The sequence below is a fragment of the Clytia hemisphaerica genome, unplaced genomic scaffold (genome assembly GCF_902728285.1).
Source record: "Clytia hemisphaerica strain Z4C2 unplaced genomic scaffold, Clytia hemisphaerica genome assembly, whole genome shotgun sequence".
Classification (NCBI taxonomy): Eukaryota; Metazoa; Cnidaria; class Hydrozoa; order Leptothecata; family Clytiidae; genus Clytia; species Clytia hemisphaerica.
The window spans coordinates 52,884-65,750 of record NW_027104493.1 but is presented as its reverse complement, the minus strand read 5'-3'; the positions used below and the strand labels follow the sequence as shown (position 1 = coordinate 65,750).

At 35.7% G+C, this 12,867-nt stretch overlaps 1 protein-coding gene and 1 long non-coding RNA gene across 4 annotated transcripts in view; one reads left to right on the top strand and one right to left on the bottom strand.

Moving 5' to 3' along the window:
• The window catches only part of LOC136821603 (voltage-dependent T-type calcium channel subunit alpha-1H-like), a 97,576-nt gene that overhangs the window by 65,764 nt on the left and 18,945 nt on the right, over positions 1–12,867 (bottom strand). For 2 of the 3 annotated variants that reach the window (XM_067077821.1, XM_067077823.1), the window contains one exon: positions 10,817–10,873. The exons of the other annotated variant lie outside the window; for it this stretch is intronic. The gene's annotated coding sequence lies outside the window, so the exon portion shown is untranslated. The remainder of the gene's footprint in view (positions 1–10,816; positions 10,874–12,867) is intronic. 3 annotated transcript variants of the gene reach the window in all.
• Positions 5,341–7,635, top strand: LOC136821606 (uncharacterized). The gene is made up of 2 exons (XR_010848775.1): positions 5,341–5,708; positions 7,325–7,635. It is a non-coding gene; the product is annotated as an uncharacterized lncRNA (long non-coding RNA).

Here is a 12,867-nt window from a genome sequence, read left to right as displayed (position 1 = left end):
CCTTTCCCTGACGTTTCATGGTACCCATTATTGCAAGGTTCTCAGCTAATTTTTACCCAAATCAGTTTGCGAAATGTACCTTCATAACAAAAAATGTTAAATTTTCAAGAAACTTGCAAAGAAAGTGTATGTTTGTAATAATTTGCACTGGAAGCTGCCGACCCACGAAAATCTAATATTTTTAGAATCCTGGGAAATATCATCCCAGTTACATGTTGATGAGCCTTCTTGATGAAACTTCAATAGGAATCGCTTAAGATATAGGAAATATAAATAGGAGAATTATGCTCCAAATTGTTGCTCCAAAATACTACAATTATTTATCAAAATGGCTACATATCCTATATTGATAAAATCTGTTAAAACAGGTTAAAATGTTTTTTTTCCTTCAAAATATTGAATTAAATGGAAATGGTGCAATACTGTATTTTCAAAAACTGAATCTTAACCATAAGAAACCACCAAAATTAGTAACTTCAGACTTTGATGGCCTTCAACTTGGTTCAAGAGAAAAACATTGGCACTGTTTGAAAGATCTCGTCTTCAGCTTTCCAAAACAACGAGATCATATCTGGAAAGGCAGAGATTCGGAAAATTGAGTTTCAAGCCAAAGGCTAGATGCAAATCTCCGACTGTTCCTGAGCAAGAAAATAATGAAGCCTTAAAATTTGCACCGCATTTCAGCATACAGATTGAATCTTGCAATACCTTTGACCCGCAAATTAGAGGACATTAAGAGTCCTAATTCACCGTAACCTCAGCCATCCAGGATGTAAGAAGAAGAAAAATATAACCCTTTGAAGATCAGTCTAGCCGTCCAATACAGAAAAACGAAATGGAAATATCCCAGGAGGGGGGGGGGTACTTAGGTAAAACAATAGACAATCCTATCACCTACACAAGATCATTAAAAAAATAAATTAAGGAGGCGGGCTGAAAATGGTGGTTAGCGCGGGGTGGAGTAAGCAGTGGCGGAGGTGTTTGTTTCAAACTCTACCGCCATTTTTTTCTGTAAACCGTCCTGACGCCCTAGGTATAAAAAAAGTCTCTCAAAGGGTCCCAAAATCCCTAAAATCGAAGGGTCATGATTTTCAATTATTTTGATAAAAATCTCTATAAGGGTCTCAAAAATGTCTTTCTTTTTTTCTCACGAAGGGTCGATATTGATTTTTGGCTCAGACATACCTGTCACCTCGCAAACCTTGTAACACCCCCTCCCCCGATGAAAATTTAGTTCGTCTAGTTTCATTTGGATAATCATCGATGACTTTTACTGTAAACAATAAATATCTTTAATCAGCTATCAAAAACTAAGATCAAGTGCATGTTAAAAGCATTACAGTAGGCTCTTGCTTATTCAAACTTCTATAATTCGAATCTTTCTATAATTCGAACTTGTTTCAAGTCCCCATCAGTAAGAGACCCTCTTAAAATACTCTCTGTATTTCGAATCTCTCTGTAATTCGAACAAATTTTCCGTTTGAGTTCGAATTAGCAAGAGTCAACTGTACATTTAATAAATGGAAGATAGACGGACTAATAAATTAAACTTGGTTAGTATTGTCATGTTAAAGGTTTTTTTTACATAAGTCTTCCCGTTTCATATCAGACACATATTTCATATCAGGACAGTGCCTGCCTATTATTATATTATGCTGATATAAGCAAAGAAATGCTTTTCTTTTCCTCTTTCTGACCAATCTTGCTCCACATCCGTGCCAATTAATGTGGAGCTTGTAAATTAAAATTGATGAGTAAGCAAACGATATCACTCTTATTTAAAAACAAAAACCTTTAAAGGATCACTTTCTTAATCCATCTGTAATCAACCATCAAATAAACACGGCTGTGGAAGATTTCAAAAAGTGGTTCTGTAAAAGAGAAGAGATAAGAAAAAGGGGAAGAATACGATTTTGAAAAAGTGAAAATAAAGAAAAATTATGGAGTTATGTGGAGTGAACTTCTTAACGGTGTCCTGCTGAGCCAAAAAGAAATCAGAAAAAAAGCAAAAAGCATAACTATCTCTTGAAGACTGTTGAGAAAGAGAACCTATTTTATGAAAACTCCCTATGAACTAAACACGTCAATTTGACGTTCATGTGACATTCCATTATGGCTTTCTATGGATTCTGTTTTTTCCTGGCTTTTATTCGCTCGTACTGTGAGGAGTTTCATTAAGAATGGAGTATAGTTTTTATTTCCACTGTCTTTTACTGAAAATGTTTTGTTTTTTCGTTGAGATTGAAAGAATAGGAAAAGGCAGTCAGTACATAGGCTAGAATTTCCACAAACCTATTGAAAAGCTTTGTCATTTTTCCTCGCTGGATCTTTTGCATAGAATGAACTCAAAGTCCTACCAAAGAAATGAGCTCTCAGAACAAAAACACCAACCTTAAATCAATCAACCAAAGCCACTAAATAGACTTTCCCACATATAAGTTTTCCAAAACAAAACATTCGATAACGAACGTCTGGCTAACTAAAAAAAAGGCTCCGCTTCTCTCTCCTGAAATCCAATCCAACAATCCAAAAGCTGTAACCCACCAAAACCACTGACCTTTATAAGCCTTGGATTGATGAGCTATACCTTTCATCTTTGATCCCAGTTTTTTGGAAAAAGTGGTACCCAAAAAGAACCATTGTAGCATGCTAAGAATTTGGCTCCTGTCAAATAGCGCTACATCACAATATACACCCACTCCACGGGAATAAGGCGGGTTTGTGGAGGTCAAAATTCTTGCAACGTTACAAATCATTTTCAGAAGCTCGTTTTGGGCTCAAACGAAGCGAATAACTGATTAGAATAAGATTCAGTCTAGGCAGATGTTTTTTCATTTTGAAATTTTGCGTAATTCGCAAAAATCCTCAATTTTGCGCTATTTTGATGACGTCATAAAAATTGAAATTCAAATAACTTTTGATAGAATCATCAAAATAATTTCAAACTTTCACCAAAGATGCATTTTAATGCAAATTTTCAAAAAATTTTCAAAAATTTTCAAAATCTTGATGACGTCAGCATTTTTTAAGGATTTTAGTTTTTTGCCTCAAAAGTGATGACGTCATCAAATTTTATAAATTTTTTTATTTAATTCATAAAACATTAATAATATGCATCTTTGGTCAAAATTTGAAATTATTTTGATAATTGTATCAAAAGTTATAGGGATTTCAATTTTTATGACGTCATCAAAATAGCGCAAAATTGAGGATTTTTGTGAATTACGCAAAATTTCAAAATGAAAAAACATCTGCCTAGACTGAATCCTATTCTACTTAGTCATACGCTTTGTTTGAGCCCAAAATGAGCTTCTGAAAATGATTTGTAACGTTGCAAGCATTTTGACCCCGCCTTAATCCCATGGAGCAGCTTGTTTCAACGTTTATTTAACGTTCACAACGTCAATATAACGTTAGATGAATGTTGAAACAACGTTGTGTGTCAGCTGGGCACCGACATCGAGTAGTGGTACCATTAGGATACCGCTTTCCAAAAACTCCGATCAAAGATTTCGGTTGGCCGGAAACTGCCTCCAGGATCTACATAAAGTTCAGTAGTTGAAAAACAATATACGAAACATATCTTTGAAACAAAGTATGAAACACACATCAAGAAAAATGTTGATGTTTATAAATGTTTCATTAATTATATGAGATGAGAAATTATCATACCAATACATAATTAACAATATTCCTTCGGGGAAGCTGATAAATTACTGAGGTTGAGCATACCAGGATAATCACGACGACGGACGGACAATGTAATAGGCTAGTGAAAATACGAAACTCGATTGGTTGAAACTCACTGGCCTGTTAAATTTTCGTTAGCCGTCGTGATTTTACCGATTGTCTTAACTTTACTATTATGCCATCAAATTCATGATGTTCATGACGTAATGTTTTATACGGAAACACCCAAAATGACCAGGCGTTTGCCACTAGTTTTATTGTTCAAATTCAAAATTAGTGGAAAGCACCCGGTCGTTTTTGGGTGCTTCCGTATAAAACATTACGTCATGAATATCACAAATTACATAACATGTGAAGTGAGTCTCAATGCGTCGCTCGGAGAGAAAAACTACTGAGGTTAACCATACCACCGGAGATAAATCCCATAAGACTATCTTTTCACAGATAGAGGTTAAATAAAGGCGACATTTCTTAGACCAGCTTGATGAGAGGGCTGGCACTGCAAGAACGAAAATCAATGCGTGGAAGTAGCCCGCGACAAAAACTTGTTTGCTGAATCAAATCTTTCTAATTTTTATGATGGCGATGGTCCAAGCAATGTCGCTATTAGAGTTAGTCGCCAGGAGAGACCTATCACAGTTTTCTGTGCTTTTGATTGGATTAAAAATCACGAAAAAGCATTTATTTCATATTAATAACATTATGAGAAAGGTTGTGTAGATCTGGCTTTCTCGCCAACAGTGAAGTACATAACAGCGTGGAAGTGGAATGGGAAAGACTATTTGAGCATACTTGCTTCAAACCCTCCACAAATTATATTTACAATTTACTCGTTCAATACTTTATACCCAAAGCTTAACGCTCTTATGAATTCAATCAATCCGAGCGATTTCCAAAGCAACATCACGCCCTGAACGATTTTCCTCCCTTGACAAGTGATTAGATGGAAGCCTTATCAAACTTATATTTGACGTCAAATTCCATCCTACAATCACAGATATCAAATTCCTTTACACACTAAATAGGCTAATTGCCAACAAATTTCCCGTGGAAAGTGTGTCCAGTTTTTAAAAGTTTTGAATTCGACAGGGCCGCCATGTTCTTTTCTAATTTACTTAAGATTTTCGAACGTTTGAAAATTCGAATCACACTGTTGAAGACCAGAAATGGAAACAAGATGGTGGACTAGTCAGCCCTTAAACTGGACACGCATCCTTTTGTATGGAAACCCCAATCTAGTCATGTAGTTCCAGATCAGTGATAACAATGCACAAAAATTGGGCTAAATTAAAAAACATCGGAAAGTAAGTTCTCGTTTAGACAGCCAAATTTTTGCCATGCCTATTCTAATTGTGAAGTTAAGTGGGCATAAAGTGGGTTGTCTAAAGTCACTGCATTTCCCTCTTTTGACGTCATTGCAATGACTTTTTTCAATCTTTTCCAAGCAAATATTTACCTATCAACTTTCTGTCCACTTTTTGCCTATTCTAATAATTAGATTAGGCAGGGCAGAAAGTCGGCCGTCTGAGAAACTAGATCTAATTTTATTTAGCAAATCTAATGTCACTTTTTATCACCAAAAAAAATTATCGAATTGAAAAAAAAAATTTGACGTCAAATCAGAAATCTTTCTCTATAAAGAAGAAAATAACTTAAAATTTCAGTCAGTCGAGACAGAGTGCTCAACAAGAAATCATGTCGACTTCGGAAAGGAATATCGCTTTAGACTTAACTTTGACCTCCACAGTCACACACACAAACCTACCATCTGAGCTTCTTTACGAGGTGGGCCAGGCGCCATTATGTAAACGCCATGAACGCCAGCGCAAAATGGAAATCCAGCGAAAAGAGAAAAGGAATTCGCACTCACATCCGCGGAAATTGTTATCTAAAAATATGAGTGCTGTACAAAATGTTTTTCGTAAAAATCCTCTTCAAAAGAAATTGGATGATTTTGGCATTAAGATGAAAGTGGATTTTGCGACGCGACGAAAAGTTTTTCCATTGGATCACGAAAAGTAAGTTCTCTCATACGAAACAAAAATACATTTTCTGACTACTAAAGGTCATGGGCCACTTGAAAGAAATTAACAAGTTACTTTCCAATTGCTAAATTTTGTTTCAAGTAGCCCATCCGCCTCAGAGAAATCTCAACTAAACAAATTTTGTAACCGTCACGTAACTACAATGGAAAGTTTTCTGCCTGGACAGAAAATGTAGCAAATTTTTTATCAAATTGTAACACTTACCGTGTTTCAGTTTCAAATATTTCAAGCGGCCCCAGACCTTAAGCGAACCAGATAATTTCGTTTCGGTTGATGAAGGATCGCGTAGATTTAGGATCTCATATAGTTTGAAAAGTAAAACTAACAAAGTGTTGAACATTTGTTGAAGATTTTTACCATTCTCGTGGATGAAGCAAGCAAAAGTGTGTACGAACAAATCAAGATTCAATACTTAACCTGCCCGGGGGGGGGGGGGCACTAAATTTCTAAACGACGGCATGTGCCGCCAAAAAAATGGCTTTCAAAATCGAACCCTTACAGTACAGCCCTTGATCAGCGAAAAGGTATCTTTACAGTGCATTTTACCGAACGTTTCTGAGCCTTATAGTGTATATTGATTTCATATCTTATTTTGCTGTAGCCACCTGAAAATGAGCCAGACACGTCGACATACTTGTATTACTAATACAATGATACAGTAATCCCCTTAACACACCCTTACAGCCTATCAAGCTTGTAGTGCACTCTATCAAAAGTACACCCTTACAGTGCATTTAAATGGTCTTGAAAAACCTACCCTTAAGGGCGGCACATGCCGTGGGTCGGACCGTATGAGTGCCCCTATCCCCCAGTCAACCTGAAACCAAAATTGCAAGAATCTTAAACATCACTCATAAAACAATATTCTCAACAGCAATTTTTCTGGAAACCCATTGGACCATCTCCATCACTTCGTGTCAGCTTTTCTAGGTTGTTTATACTGCTAAAGAGTTCGAATGGAAGTTCGGATAAAATAAATGATCTTCATTCTCTCGAGTGAGTGAAATCGGTCGAGAAATGTGAAAATGGACACAAAATGGTTTCATACAAAACCCATATACTTAATTCAGTCAGATTGGCAGTGGGATCCTGGAAAAGTAAACTTTTGACCTGTTTTGACTAGCAATGACAAAGAATGGGCTTTTCTAGAAAAAGATTTTACCCCCACTGTTGAGAATATTGATTTTTCGAAGTATCGAACCACCTGGATATCCTACTTTATCAGTAAAGACCCCCTGTATATCCACTCTCAAAAATATGCTCAACCCCTGGATATCCGCTCTCTTGTAAATATTTAACCCCCTGGATATCCACTTTTGAACAAAAATCGTTGACCCCCTGGATATCTGATATCCTCAACAGGGGGGGAGCCCAATACGTAACCAAACATACCAATATTACAAAGGGCTCTACAGTAGATTTTTTTTTAACTCAAATATCTCCTTAACTCCAACAAGTTTACTGGTCCCGTCAATTAAAAATGCTTTGAAAACCTTAACTCAAAATTTCCTTAACTCGATCAATTTTGTATTCTCCGTGCGTACTCGAGTTATAGAGACTCCGCTGTAAAACCAATGTTATCATTTCAGGACGGATGGACGTAAATTCACGGAGCTAGAGTTAAATATCTTCTCATTGGCACAACTCAAACAAATTCACGATGCGATGGAGAGCCAAATCAAGCTCTTCTCCACAGAGATGGAGGGTTTAAATGAAGAAAATGAACGATATTCGTCAGACCAAGATGGCCTAAAGAAAACAGTCGTCAATTTTGAAGAATTGGCGCTCCGTGTTATGAAACCCTGGGTTAACAAGATGCCAAAATCGGACGAAATGACGCGCGTTATGTTACTTAATTGAATCTCCGTTAAAAGCGAAATATCATAAAACAAACCGCTAATTATGACTTCGTATTTGATTGATGAATTATAGAAGCAATCGTTAAAACCCGATAGAAATCCATAAAATAGGCAGTACCTTTGATCAATTATGATGAACCTACATTTAACCAAATTTGTACAAAGAGTACAAAAGAGTTATCCCTTTTACACCCAATGGGATTTTGCGTATCCGTGGTCAAGTACCGCAGAGACACTGACACAGGGGTACCAATACACAGGGGTGTTCTTTTGTAATCATCCAGTATATTTTATACCGCCTTTAGAAAATTCAGAAATGCCAATAATTTTGATTTTGGACTCAATTCAAAAATCTGGCATACTGAAAAGTAGATCTTTAAAAGATCCATTCATAGCAAACCCTCACTTGACTAACCTTGTTCTTGCCAAAGCTGAAATTGTCTAAACTCGCTTATTGGAACTTCTTTCCAGTCCCCGTCGAGAAGAAACCCTCTCAAAATACTTTAATTTAAATCTCTCTGTAATTCGAACAAATAAGATTCTCCGTTCGAGTTCGAATTAACGAGAGTCAGCTGTAACAACTTCAAATAAACTGACCTCTCTGTCGATTTAGATCACGTGGTCAAAAGCGCATGGTCAAAAAAATATCAACCTAAACTTCGAAATTCAAAACAACCCGACCTCCAAACCAGGTTTTGTTATTCAATTGACATTCAACCGATATCAGGTAGTATCCACATGCTTTATCAGGCTTTAAAAAATAAAAATGCCTATTTGTCAAATGAGTTTTCGTTACACCTGACAAATGATATCAGATGTTGGTTGTGGAGGCTGAAAATATATATGTGAAGAAATAAGAATTCATGTCCAACTATATTCTTTCAGGAGATTTGGATGGCAGAGCAGCATATGCATTTCGTCCTTATTAGGACTCGTCAGTACTGCGTACTGCACCCTGGTTGGTCAGATCGATTTAGCCACGTAGCACTTTGAAAACTTTTCCAGAATTATGAATCTATTCCCAGACTTTTTTCAGACAGGTATGCCATTTCCAGACGTTTCCAGACGTTTCTAGAAATTCCAAACATTTACGGCAGACGTAGCAAAGAACAGGTCTTTGAAGTTATTCTATTTTTAGCAATTTCTGGCCGTTTTAGATCCACTGGAACATTCTAAGAAAGATACGAAAAATCATAACATATATTTGAAATAATCTGAAAAGGATCATGTTATGATTTTTGAACCACCAGTAGAAAAACTTTTCGATCTATTAGATAACTCTCCTCGAGAATATCTTTCCAACCTTGTAACATAGCAGAAATCGTTAAGGAGTAAAGTGTCCACATAATTTTGAGACATGACTTGAAGTATGATGACATTGACCCTCTCACCAGTAAGGGTGCCACACACTCCCGTCTCACAGACCCACTTCCCGCTGTAAAAGTTGGCCAAAATATCGTCCTCGGTGGAAAATTATACTCTGATTTTTGTCCCCACTGAAAATAATCAAATAAACTAATCCTCGCTGCAAAATATTATGTTTTTTTCCACCCCTGATGAATTTTCTGACTTGAAAACAATATCCCCCAGCCATATAAAATATTCGAGTTTCTTACCCCCACTGGCTGAAAAAATCCTGCTGGTCTGTGAGAAGGAGGGGGTATCGTAAGGAGGAGAAGTGGTCGTGTAAAAAAAGGATTAAAAACATGTGTTCAACCACTAAACTCCCTTAAGTAAATTTGATTTAACAACAAAATCCACCACACATAAAAATAAATCTTCCAGTCCCAAAATTTCACAATCTTCATCCCCAAAAAAAGTTCACTTTTACTTTTTTCACCCACCGACAAATAGCTCAATAATCTTAACAGTTTAAAATGATAAATATTTTTTCTAGACCCCATACTTTGAAATTATTATAAATGTTCACTGGGAAAAAAAAAATTCTTTCTATTTCTCCGTCTTCTTTTTTTCTTATTTTAGATTTTCCCACTATAAAAATAATCCTGTGCGAGATGAAAGAATATATGAAAACAAAACAATTTGATAATTAATAGTCTCCTTCTTTATACATCAATTTTTCTCTCTTATTACGTCCCTACTCTTGATTTTCAAAAAAATGTTGTAACAAGCTCCTCTTCAAAACTACAGACAGTATAAGATACTCTCTACCAAGACAAAATTCCACCAAAATAAAGATTCATTTGTACTCACTTACTCTATTCCCTTTAGAGTATTAAATTCAAGGAAAAAGAGAAGAAAGAAGAGGAAAAAAAACGTAATTCTGATGTTTCAGTCTTAAGTTTGTCTACTCTTATCAAAGTTTGGGAAATTGAGACAACATGGAGAACTAACTTGTGAAAAAAAAGAGAAAAAAAAACCGATGGAAGAAAATGATAAGGGAGGGGAAACAGGCGAAAACGTAATATATATACAAAAAAAACTTTTTTTTTTTGGTGTGTACCTTCAAAAATGTAGCAGTTAGAACGTAGATGGGAAAATCTAAAAGAAGATCTTGAAAAAGAAGAAAAAAAGTCTCGTTAATTGTTTTGCCCCTTCTTAGTGTTTATACTTTATTAAATTTTTTATTTGGAACTGCCGATGGAAAAAAAGTATATACTTTTCTGAATATCCTGTCTGCCTGTCTGTCTGTCCGGCAACAGTAGATTTGAGAGATTGAAATGACAGACAAATATGTCTGAGCAAAGGTTCGAAAATCGACCTTACAGAAACCATTTTATTAAACTTAAGCCAAAATTTTCAAATTTGTCGAAATTTTAAAAGTTCATTTTCATTTTCATTCTGTCCTTCCGGACTGACAGGCAAAATTTTCCATCTCCGACATAGGATCTAATTTCCGAAATTCCGATCATTTTCATCGATTTCCGCCACTCCACCCAAAAAAAGCCAAGGTTCCGCTCCTCCACCAATGCGTGAACCCCCATCCGTATTTCGATGCATCTCTTTTCTATTAGAACAGTTAAGAACCTGTGGCTCGATTTCGACCAAAACCCTAAGAACAAACAAAGTACTGGCACTAGATTTTTAAAACTGCCACCTGGCTAAATTTAAACACCTTTTAAGCCCCTAATTAAAGCAATTAAACATATTAGGAAAAGTTCAGCCCTCATGCAAAATAAGAACATTATCCGAAATTGAGCCAAAGGTTCAACTTAGGTTCTTATTGAAAATGCGTATAAACAGGAAAGTGAAAAATAATACCTTCTCGTTGTGTGCCGAGTTGTTTGAACTCCTGGTTTCAAAACACATTCCATGGTCCTGAAGAAATGAAAAGGGGAAATACTTAGAATACCTTATCAGCCCTTTTCACGATGGGCCTTATTGGCGTTATTTTTCGTCCCTGGCGTAATAAGGGCCGATGTAAGGGATCGGAATTAAATTGAGGCCGAGCTAAAATGGAAAAAAAAATTGAGCTTTGGAATAATAAGGGCGGACGTAAAAGGGGACGGTGCTAAATTAGGGCAGGCGTAAATAAGGTACTTCAATTGTAGCGAGGCAGAAGAGCAGACCAGTGAGCAAAGAAGAATCGTAAAATTATTGCATCATTACATCATTGTGACGAATAAAAAAGATGTAAATTGATCGTGTCGTTCCCGGATTCTGATCTCATTTTCAAGGATCATTACGCAATGTTCCCTAGGGACGAGGTTGGTTGCCCCCCCCCCTTAGCTGAAACCCTTTTTATTTCCTGCCCTGGATCGAATATTAGAGTATAGAAGACACAAAACCTTTTCCCAGCCTTGTACTCTCTAGTTACAGCACCCGACCCCGACAATGAAGTAAACCCCGAGAATGTAGGTTTCTTATTTTTTAGCATTGCAGCCCTAAAGATACACGCTTTTTTTTTATAAGAATGGTGTTTTTTCATTTCATCATGGATATTCTTAACTTTTTGGCGAAAATCATCCAAAAATATTCTTACAGTATTCTTAGGTTAAGATCGAAATTGGCAATCTACAGGTTAAAATGCATTAGAAATAGCATTCTTAGGTTCAGCTGCTAAATTCCATGATGGTGATATTCTTACCATATTCTTAATTTTTTGGCCATTTTCATCATGGACATTCTTATAAAGTGTATTCTTATAAAAAAAAAGCGTGTAGTTCAACTTCATAAAAAGTTGTTTCAGAGCATACTGTTACATATTACTTATTATTTATAGACATAAATTTTAATTTTAATTAATTGTTTTTACCGAAAATCTGAATCGAAGTTGATTGGATACTACCCGAATTGAGACATTTTTAAAATAAATCCTCTCTAAATCAAAATCTATTGGAAATAAGTTATGATGATAGGGTATTTTTTTACTCCTAATGAACAAAGAAAATGGGGAAAATAGTCCATTTCAATATTTATTGTTCTAGGTTAGATATTTTGACGAAAATGTTTGACCTACCATTTGGGGGCTTTCATATAACCCGACATAAAAAGTTTGTTAAATTATACAAAACTTGCTGTTGACTTTTGAGCTTTTAGGACGTGTCCCAGACCCACTGGGACCCAAGCCCAATCAGAAAATTTGCCTAAGTTTGGAGCAAAAGAATTTCTATCCCCATTGGGACTTTAGTAGAAGTTTTTGTCCCCGCTGTGGGAAAAAGTTCCATCGGGGCTGTGAGGCAGGGGTGTTGTTACATTATTCATATATTTTAACACAAAATTTTCAACCTACAAAATAAAAACAACTTTCTTGTCTCTTCTTTTCGTCCTTTCTTTTACTTATCCTCATTTGTAGCACGATAAAATTAATATCTTTGTTAAATTTTTGTCAGTGTATATTACTAAAGTATAAATTTCCAATGAATACTGAAATTCCGCTCCCAGCAACCGAATCTTTTCACCTACATTTTGAGGGTTAAAAAGCGAAAAAAATCCAATTTTCAGAATAACAAAATGCTCTTTAGAATATTGTTTTGGCATAGAATATTTTTAAAATTCGCTGTTATAATTAATCCAATTGAAAAAATATTAACATTTTACTATTACTAGATTTAAAGCCATAAAACCAAACCTACAGTTACAACGAAAATGGGAGTCAACTACGAGGTCCAAAAAAAGCCTATCTATCAAAAGTAATAAAACTAACCCCTGGGAAAGGATTTCAAAATTTCGTTGAAAACATTCAATGTTTTTTAAAATGCAAATCTACATCTTTCAGATCTGATTCAAATTTCACCTACATTGTCGGGATCAGGTTCTGTAAAAGATTTGGAATAACATATATCACTATACCAAGGTCCCAACTAAGAAAA